The 10530-nt window shown below is 55.8% G+C and overlaps 1 long non-coding RNA gene across 1 annotated transcript; it reads left to right on the top strand.

Annotated features, from left to right (window-relative positions):
* Positions 1 to 1092: 1092 nt before the first annotated feature.
* LOC103352396 (uncharacterized) lies at positions 1093 to 5013 on the top strand. Its single transcript, XR_016221042.1, has 4 exons — positions 1093 to 1505; positions 2512 to 2613; positions 3309 to 3469; positions 3630 to 5013. It is a non-coding gene; the product is annotated as an uncharacterized LOC103352396 (long non-coding RNA).
* The last annotated feature ends 5517 nt before the right edge of the window (positions 5014 to 10530 follow it).

Genomic DNA, 10530 nt, shown 5'->3' with positions numbered 1-10530 from the left:
CCAACCCCAGCTGTTGCTGCCATTTGGGAGTGAACCGCGAATGAAAGATCTCTCTTTCCCTCTCTCCCTCTCTGTCTGTCTCTATTTGGCTTCAAATTATCTCTCTATCATCCTTTCAAATAAATAAGTAAATAAATACTGAACAAATAATTTGTTCCATACTTGCTCAGCCATCCTCAACTTGGAGAGGTGTGGGTCTTCTTGGCATTTTGGTATAAATTTGGCTTTGGACTAATGTTTATTTACTCAGACATCTCTATCTTGGAGTTTGTGTGTGTGTCTGTGTGTGTGTACACGCGTGTATATGCAAGTGTGTGTGATCGTGTGGTATAAAAGGAATAGTGGGGGCCGACATTGTGGCTCACCAGGTTAAGCTGCCGGCAGCAGCACCGACGTCCCGTATGTGCACTGGTTCAAGTCCCGGCTGCTCCACGTCTGATCCAGCTCCCTGCTAATGTGCCTGGGAGAGCAGTAGAAGATGGCCCAGGTGCTTGGGCCCCTGCACCCATGTGGGAGACCCTGGCTCCTGGCTTTGGCCTGGCCCAACCCCAGCTGTTGCTGCCATTTGGATGTGAACCAACAGGTGAAAGACCTGTTTTTCTCTGTCTCTCCCTCTCTCTGTAACTTTGCCTTTCAAATAAATAAAATAAATCTTTGGAAAAAAAAGAAGGAATATTGGACTGACATTTAGGTTTACTCATACATCTCTATCCTGGGGTGTGTGTGCACACTCAAGTGTGTGTGGTATTTAAGGAGCATCCTTTAGGTTTCCCTAAATCTGGCAGATGACAAGGTGGTGGGGAGGAGAAAGTTCTGGATTGTGCCTCTTCCCAGCTGGGGCCGGCAGCCACCTGAGAGACACACCAGGGAACCTGGTATCGTGAGCTGTGCATGCCAAGCCCGGGGCATTCCAAGGGCTTCTATCCCCATCATATCCATTATTTGGCTTCAAATTACCTCAGTCAATAAAAACACCATTGTTGGTTTGCACCTCTCAGAAAATTTGTGTGCATTAAACACTTTGGCAATATTTATCTGTCCTGCCATCTGTCTTACTTTCTACACATTCTCAACAGTCTGGCCTAGAAAGCACCCAAAATCACCTGAGCGTCGTAAAATTAGTCCACGGCTGTCAGAGAAATGCGTGGAGACACAGCTGCGGCCCTGCCGCCTGATTTAATGAGGTTCTGAAAGGATGTGGACAAGGATGCTTCCCCTTGGTTGCCATGGGAACAGGGCACTCAGAGCAGGTGTCAGCAGCATCGAAATCAAGATGAATCAGCGGATGGCTCCTCGTGCAGGGAGGCGTGGACCAAGCCTTGTGGCTCCAGTCCTGGCATCATCGCATTGGGCGGAGTCAAGAACGGGGCCCGAACATCGTCCAGACTTTATCCTGGACACACCGCGTTGCTGCACAAGCTCTATGACCCCCGAAGCCTTACACTTGGAGGATTCCAGAGTTGGATGCTCAGAGACGTCCGTTCTTCTTGGATCCTCATTCATTGGTGATCCATTGTTTTATTCTTTTTCTTTTTCTAAAAAAAAATTATTTATTTATTTGAGAGGTAGAGTTACAGAGAGAGGGAGGGAGGGAGAGACAGAGAAGACAGGTCTTCCATCCGCTGGTTCACTCCCCAGGAACTTCTTCCAGGCCTCCCACACAGGTGCTGGGGCCCAAGGACTTGGGCCATCTTCTACTGCTTTCCCAGGCCATAGCAGAGAGCTGGATTGGAAGTGGGGCAGCGGGGTTTCGAACCGGCATCCATATGGAATGCCGGCGCCGCAGGCAGAAGCTTAGCCCACAGTGCCACAGCGCTGGCCCCATCATTTTATTCTTTAAAAAAGACACAGGACCCAGCTGACCTCCCACACCTCTCCTCCCCTCCAGTCGGGGCTTGTTGCATTTTCGTCAACGTCAAAGTTGCCTCGGGCAGAAATGTCTTGTTTGGTGAATGGAAGACAGTGCTTCGGGCTAAACGCTCGCTTTGTAGGGTCAGAGCTTGCTTTCCTCCTAACGTGCGCTGTCGAAAGTGAGCCGCGCGATTGCTAACGTTAGTATGGGCTCTGTGGGTGACTTCCAAGCCCCGCATCCTTGGAAGAATAAAGCACTTGGGTGTAAAAGGAAGTTCTCTGCGGTTGGGTCTATGTTCATGGAACCGTTTCCAGGTGAAAGGGAGGGGTGGAGAAGGAAGCTCGCTCCACAAAGAGGTTGGCGACGAATCAAGGTGGGAACGTTCTCCGTGGGGGTGCAGGGGGTCCAGGGGACGCAGGGGGTGCAGGGGGGCAGCCGGCACCAGACGGCCTTTGCAGAACAGAGACCTCGCCAGCCTCAGCAAAGGGAGTGGCTGCCTCTTAGGATTTTTCTCCATCTGTGCGGAGTCAAGCAGAATTCATTAGCCAATTAGCGCACAGAAAAGGAGGCGGCATATATGCTATTTCATGTAGAAAAAGAGCAAAGTGTTCCATTTTTCTGCTTTTTGGTTGAACTGACAGATACTCTTTGTTCTCTAGGAATGTGATGATTTGGGCCAAAATTCTGCATCCTGGATAATTCAGATAATCACCTCAACTCCATATTTTGCCTGAGTGTTGAGAACTGACTCCAAAAAGCAGGTGACCAAATTAGAATCGTGTTTTGATGGGCTGTATTTTAAGCTCTTTTTATAAGGAAAAGATATTTGCTGCTTAATGAAGCCTTTTGATGTGTTTTGAAAACACAGATTAACCCCACAAACGCTGGACGTTGTTAGTATGACACGGAGTGTGAACAGTGTAGATGCTCCCTGAAAATGGAGTAGGGGTTGTGTCTGATAGTCCAGGCCTTGTTCCCTGAGAATCCCACAGTTAGATGCCTCTGTCAAGCACGTGTTGCAGAAGAGAGCTTTGGTCCTGGCCCTCAGGAGCTGGGTGCATCGAGTCATGCTTGTTACACGGCACTGCAGCTGTCACCGGTGCCAGCATCCTATGCTCAGAACGGGAGCGTTAGTTGCGCTAGAGCTGTGTTATGCATTTCATTGTGGGGGGAGGAGGGTAATTGGCACAAGAGCCGCCAACGTGTATGCATAGAACAAGAGCTGCTGCATAAAAAAGAAATTAAATAGAAGATTTAAAGGAGCAGTACTGCTATCAGACAGGCCTCGCCCAGGTCAGAACACGACCTTCACTTTGGTACCACCACGCGGCCGTTGGCTCACCCTGTAGCTTCCTCCTGTCTCCTGTGCTCCTAACAGAACAGCTTCCGCTGCAAACTGGTGGCGTAAGTACCCAGTCCATCACTTAGCTCAGGCCATCTGCACGTCTTGTCCGAGGGACCACGGCGCGGGTTTGCTGCCCCAGGCGGGCTTGTGCACCTGTCACCGCAGAGCGGAGCAGTCAGAGGGAGCCATGAGGTCCTGGCCGGGGAGACTGGGTTCAGAGTGTTCAGAAAGGCCACGAAGAAGGTGGTGGAGTCTGAATAATGAGCTGTTCGGTAAGTGTGGTCAACCCTTGGTGGGTAATCGGGCATGGGGACGGGGTGAGGGAGCATACACGGCACAGGGCCCAACAAATACACAGACTTTTCTCCCAGGGAAGGGCCCGAGAGCCCAGCTGGCCCAGGCCCTTCACTCACATGGAGTTTATGCACACAGGTAGGCTGGAACAGACCACGGTAGAGCTGGAGCCACGGTCATGGGCACAGCTGGCTGATTCCATCTCAACCTCGGCACCTCCTGCACGGCATCGGGCAAGCGGCTCATGCTCTGCGTCACCTGTAAGCCAGTGATGACCAGGACCCTGCTTCCCAGGAGCCTGTTCCCTGGAGGCCACCTCTACAGGACAGGCGTGGCTGGGGGGGCGTGGCTGGGGGGGCCACAGACTCAGGTAGTGGCCACGGTGAGCTGTCTCCTGGTCCAAACGGTCATCAGTGAACCAGGACAGTTGAGTTCTGGGACACCAGATGGTGTGCAGCTGGGACCCGTTCTGTCACAACCAGTCCTCCCGGGTCACGGGCCTGGCTCTCCCTGTGGTACGTCCAGTCCCCTGGGACCCTCAGCATCTTCTCCCTTGCCCTGAGCTCCTCCTTCCAAGGGAGAAGGGACCCCTGTGTCCTGGGAGGGCTGCCCAGCCTCCTACACCATCAGGCAGGGTGTGTGCCCCCTGGTCTGGGTTTCCCTAAAGCAGAGTTAGAGACAGGGCCAGGGGCAGCTATCCTGGGGAAGGATCGCCCCCAGCGATCCCCAGCCCTGTTCCTTCTGGGCAGTGCTGGAGGAGGACTGAGCATCCCGCTATGGCCAGGGGAAGCTCTCGGAGGGAAGGAGAGACTGGAACCTTAAGGCAAACGCAGAGCCCTGGACAGAACCTGGCCATCTCGGCCAGTGGTGACTCAGAAGTGGCCGAGGGGCTGTGAGCAGCATTGGCAGTCTCCACCCCACTGCTCCACCCTCTGGACTTGCTGCCCCAACCCCCCCCCCAGCTGTCCCACCTTCCCCCACCTCATTAAGTGGCAGGTCACAGCCCCCAGCCCATCCCCTGGAGACACTGCCATGGATTCGCAGCCCTTGTCTACATCTCAGATCCTCTCACTGGTCCCAGTGAGTTGCAGGCCCACAGGGAGACCCTCCTGTATCTTCTTGCCCTCTCCCCCATCCCGCAGACCCTACATCCCCAATGCCATCCGCCCCCTCACTGTCCTGGGCAAACTCAGAGCCTTGTCAGCCCTGCCTAGCCCTCTCGCTGCTGACCACAAGCCCCTCCTGCTGGCTGACTTGCTCAGTTACTTCCCTCAACCCCCAAAGTGGGCTTCAGCGAACAGTGGCTGAGCACTGCGGAAGGGCTCCAGGGTCCGGCAGCAAAGCCAGGACAGCATGGACACAGCCCAGCTTGCCAGATGACTTCCCCTCGGAGACTGCAGCCCAGGCCGCCCTGTATCAGCCCCCCTCGTCTTCACTTCCTGCTCCCCAGCGTGCACGACGGAAGTGATTTTCGCTGTGCCAGGACACAGCTGTTGCTGCTCTGAGACTCAGCCGGCCCCGCCACTGCCCGAGGTCCACAGCTTTTCCTGGGACAGCTCCCTCTGCGGCTCCTCCTCCCAGGCGCAGAGGACAACCCCAAGCCTCCCAGCCGCCCCGAGACGCCTCCACCCTCTCCTCGGTCTCCCGGTTTTAATAACGACAGCAGCAGATGCTGCGTGTCCAACTCTTGCCATGAAGCTCTGTGCCTGTGTTACTTCACGTCCTCCTGGTTGTCCTGGGGGGCAGGTGCTGGTGTGCACCCCACTTCACAGATGAAGAAATTGAGGCACAGAAAACCTCAGACACGGGCTGGGGCCACACACGCAGATGTGCGGAGCTGGGATGTGGCCGCCCTGTAGCCCCGGTGCCGGGATGAAGATCAGCTCCGTCTCAGGCAGTCCCTCTCGGGCTCTGCATCCTGCTGTGCACCCCACCCCCGCCAAGCAACTCCCACCTCGCAGCCTGTGCTGTGCCATTGCCCTCTTCCTACCAACAGCTGCACACAACCCGCCACCCGCCACTGCGTTCAAAACCCCTGTCCCTTTTCCGCCTTCTGTTTCTCCCTCCCCCACCCACAGCCCCCCTCCCTTCATGCAAATGTCAGCGCCACCCATGGCTCTGTGTCCTCAACCCCCACTCACTCCTCTGCCCATGCCAATCTGCCTCCTGCCCCTTCACCCACGGGATGCCAGTGACCTCCAGTCTATGTCTCAGCTCGCAATTGCCCTTGGGTTAAATGTGTGCCTGATGCAAAGGCAGAAAGGGATAAGCAAACAAATGAACACATACAGTGTTGCAAGAGACTCTATTTCTCACCACTCTGATCCTCAGCCCGCCAACCAGCTCGCATCCACACACCCTAATATCCCCGATTCTCCATCTGCAATCCTGGGACCACCTGTGTTGGAATCTCCTTTCCTATCCCGACCCACCCAGATCCCCCAGGGAGGTGCCCCTGGGCTGGGGGCCAGATACGGGTCGGGGGGGGGGGAGGGCAGGCCCGTCACAGTCGGACGCCCTCTGTCTTGCACCTGCCCTTCTGTCATTCCTCTGACTCAGTGGTCACCGTATGAGCAATTGTAATTTAAACCTCTAAGTAGGGATTGTGCCTTTGAAAACATCCATAGAGACAAGAGAAAAGTGGGCGGTCTCTGCGGCATGCCGTGATGCTGGGGACTTCACTGGTCCTTGTCATTGGCTTTGACACTTGTCCCTCCCATCCAGGCAGTGAGTAAATCCCCACACCAGAACGAAGCAGCAGGCAAGCCAGGCCTCTCGTGCCCGTTCTGCCCGGCTTCTGTGGACTCCTCGGAGGCTGGGGAGCTGCGTTCTCCACTCCCAGTTTTCAGAACAAGAAAATCAAACTGAGCAGGCAGACTTGCTTCTCAGACGGATGCGGAGGAGAGCATTCCACGGGCGTGCTCGGCGACTCTCGCGCCCTCGTGCTTTCTGCTCGGGCGTGAGCTGGCCATTCACACAGCGCTGTGTGCACCTCAGCACACCACAGCTCCACAGAGGCGTGGACAGGCGCTCCACGCATCGCCCTCCTCCAGGTACCTGACGAGTGCTGGTGTGTGTGCCGGGGAAGAAGCGAGTCTGACGAGACACTGCTGCCCTTGGCACCTCCCAGGGCTACTGCAGGGAAACCAGCAGCTGGTGGAGCCTACTGAGCACCAGTGGCCCTGGAACCCTGGAACCAAAGCCACCCTTTGGGCCCTGAGTGCGAGGCGCAGGGTCTGGCAGGAGGCAGAGCTCACCAGCCTTGGTTGAATGAATGAGGCCGGTCAAGTGCTTCTGGAATTTAGAGATGGGTTGGCGGGGTTGGGGCTCAACAGAGGACTCACAGCTCCGTGGAGGAGGGGACTTTATCCCCAGCACTCAAACCTGCTACAGAATATGGTTTTGTGCTATAACTAAAGTTTTCATTTGGGTTGTTCCAATTTTATATACGATGCTGAAATAAAGTCTTTGAAAAGTGTTGCCCTCATCTGGGTTATTTGCTTATAATAGGTTCCTCAGAAAGGAATTATGGATCACTAAAAAGGAATCTTCCAGATCTTAACACATATTAACAAGGGCTCTCTAGAAAGTCCCAGCAAATGGCCCCCTGTGGATTCTGCTTGGGACATCCCAGCTCCCCAGTCCTTTCACTTTTAGCTGCAGGACTAACTGCCCCCATGCTGCAGGACTTCATGTAACAGCCATTGTATCGTCTGCTACAGTTTCCTGGATCAGGAGTTCAGGCAGGGCTCAGTCAGTCGGTTCTTCTGCCCCACACGGCATTGGCTGAGGTCTCTTGGTGGCAGCAAGTTGGCAGCTGTATATCCTTGGTATATAAAGCAAGTCAAAAAAATCAACGAAGTGGAATTAAAAGATACATTTATTTTGGTGCAGAAAATTTTGAAATCCATGGATTTAAGGGTTCTTCAAAAAGTTCAGGGGAAGTGTAAATAAGGAAAAAACTGTGCATGGATTTCAAAAGTTCTTTGCACCAAAGTAAACATATTGTAATTGCACGTGCCACTAACTTTTTGAAGTCCCCTCACAGAGCTTGGGATGTTGTCAATCCCTGCTGGCCCAAGATGGTCTGCTCACATGCACCCTGTCAGGGAGGGTAGCCCTCAGCCACTTCCCTTCCCCAGTCCGTGTACCCCCAGGGCCCCCGCACCAAGTCTCTCCCACAGGACATTCAGACTTTGCGCAGGGCGGCTCAGGACTCCCCGAGTGCGTCCGCATTCCCAGGAAACAGACCCCGCCAATCTCCAGAGCAGCACCGCTCCCCCTGGATTCTGTTGCTCTCAGTGGGAGGAGCCACAGAACCTGCAGCCACGCCTGCTCACCGCCCCAGAGCTGAGATTGTCATAAGAAACGTCTGTTTGCTAATCTGAAGGATAGGATATGGAAAGACAGTGCAGTCCCAGCTGAGTTCATTCATTCCGGTCTTCAACTCACTGGTATCTTTATGAATGTTCTGAATAGTCCCACATGAGCAGACCCTTTGGGTCTTTTCCAGCCCTGTCACCTGCAACTGTGGGGAGCTGGAGCAGGTGAGGTGTGTCCCCACCCTCACCTGTTGTGAGGGCTGCTGTGACGCTCAAAGCAGAGAGAGAATCTGAAGTTGTAGCACCAGGCCAGACTCGGATAAGCGGGCAGTGCACACCAGTGCTCCCACGGCGTGTCTGCAGAGTCTTGGATACTCAGGTGCCAGCCCGGGGAAGGACGCAGGGACCTGGAGTGGCTGCAGGCATGGAGTGACGTCAGCGGGAGGGAGAGCAAGCATCTCTGGGTTCTACTTGGTATCAGTTTGAAGCCACAATTCCTTGGCACCTCTGCCCAAGGGTGGGAGCCGCGGGCTGTGAGCCGGCACAGTGCCATCCTTCGAGACGGGAATGAAAGCAGGCAGCCAGGGGATCGTGTGCGTCCTGCTGTGTTTGTTAAACAAACCGTTCAGCCGAAACAGCTGTCAATCCTGGTCCTACAAGCCCCTGGTAACAGGAGACGTGCAATCATTAATCCAGCTCCAGGGAGAACTACCTTGCCACTTTTTTTTTTAAAGAAACAGTGCAGCACATGCCCCCCACCCCCCCAACTCCAGAGAAAGGTGGGCATTGACAATGGTCTACCCCTCATCTGTCAAACAAGTAAGTGCTATTCCACGGACATCAGAAGAACCCCTGTTGACTGGAGGTGGCAGGTTCATGTGCCAAGCCCTGACCAAGGGGCTTCACATCTGTCACTTCTCTACCCCTGCCACAGCAGCCCACGTGACCTCAGTGGCTCTTCCTCATGGGCTACAGAGGGCTGTGTGGGGGGTGCTCCCCTTTCGGGGGTAAGCCCCTTGGGGTGACACCTTGGAAGATCAAGCTGCTGCCTTGGCACCGAGGACATGCAGGGGTGACAGACCCGTGCACAGGACAGACAGGGGCCAGATGACAGACAGGGGCCAGATAACAGACAGGCGAGGCCCTTCCGTGCGTTTCCACACTCGCTGGGTGGGGCAGCAGACACCTGCCCTGTTGGCCCTGAGGCCACACCCAGCAAGTCCCCTTCTACTCAGAGGCGTCACCCATAACCCCCCTCTGCATTGTTCTCCTAAAATATCGGGTTTGATAGACAAGAATTTCCGCCTTACAGTAGAACACCAAAGCTCGCTGAGAGTGACTTGCCAAGTTCACGGCCTTCTGGTTCTCGGCAATTCCCACTGGAGCCCAGCCTCCCAGCTCGGGGAGCCCGGGGCCCGCCGGCTTTTCCTGGGCCTTGTTTCAAGCCACAGTGGGCCAGTCACGCCTGGGGTTCAGGGAGTGGGGCTCGGTTGGCCTGACCGGAGGGCTGAGACCTGGCTCATCTGAAGGCACCCAGACCGAGCCTGCGGCCTGAGGTTACACAGGCAAACACCCTGTCGGAGAGAGGCCCAGCTCGGCTGGGTTTTAAGCTCTCCTCTTGGTGGGTTGGTGGGCGCGGGAGTCTTGACCCTCGCGAACTGCGGACACTACACGGGGCCATGCGTGCCTGTGGGGATCACACACCCGGGTGCTGAGCAGAACGGATTCTTCCCTCTCTCTTGTCTCTCTCCCTCCGTTTCGTTCATTTGCCCTTCCCCAGGGATCATGGGAACAGCTCAGAGATGAACCAGAACTTGAACCTGAGGCTGCCCGTGGCCAAGTTGGGGAAACAGAAACAGCGTCTGTCCCACAGCTCAGGAAGGATCCCGCTGGCCGCTGAGGTTGGAGGCCACGGCTCACCGATCCACTTCAGAGACCACAGCGTGTGGCTCCCCGCAGGCTGGGCAGTCATGTGACTCAGAGGCCAGGCTCATCCTCGCCCAAGAGCCCCACGCCCAACCGGAGCAGGTGCTCAGGACCCACGCGGCGCCTCTCCGCAGGTCATGTCATAACCACTCGTGCAACCTCGAGGGACCAAGGATGGTTCCAGTCCCCTTTGGAAGGAAGCCAGAGGAAGCCCCGACAGCATCACATGGAACCAGTCCAGCCTCCAGCTCTCAGTCGCAAGCGCTTCACGCTCCAGGTTCTGCCAGGGAGGGCCCCAGATGGCAGCCGCGTGCCTTGCATTCCTGAGGTTTCTCCTCCGCCTGGTCTCCGTTAGCCCCATCTCCGTTAGCCCCATCTCCGTTAGCCCTGTCTCTGCAGCCCGCTCCTCCTGTTTGTGTCTCAGAAGTCGGGGAAGTGGGTGGACAGCAGAGGAGGAAGAGGAGGGCCAAGGTGGGGTGGTGTGGGTGGCAGGGGACAGGGCAGGAGCTTGTCCCCTCCCCAGCTGGTGGGAACCAGTGAGCCCCCGCCCCCAGCCCCAGGCACTGGTCGTGCTGGTGGGGAAAGCGCACATGAAGGGGTAGAGACAGGACGAGGCGCTCCCTGCCGTGTCTCGTGTGGCTCCGTGGGAACAGCACGCAAGGCTCCCGTGCGCACAGTGGGGCTGCAGGGGCTTCTGGGACCACATGGACTCAGATGCTTTCCAAGGTGTTCCTTCCGGGGAGAAGTGCGGGGCGGTCAGGAACGCACTGTGTGCCTTTCTCCAACACCCG

This window comes from Oryctolagus cuniculus, chromosome 15 (assembly GCF_051225735.1).
Source record: "Oryctolagus cuniculus isolate XC-2025 breed Fujian yellow rabbit chromosome 15, ASM5122573v1, whole genome shotgun sequence".
Classification (NCBI taxonomy): Eukaryota; Metazoa; Chordata; class Mammalia; order Lagomorpha; family Leporidae; genus Oryctolagus; species Oryctolagus cuniculus.
Note: the sequence above shows the minus strand (reverse complement) of the source record. Positions and strands in the feature narration are given on the sequence as shown.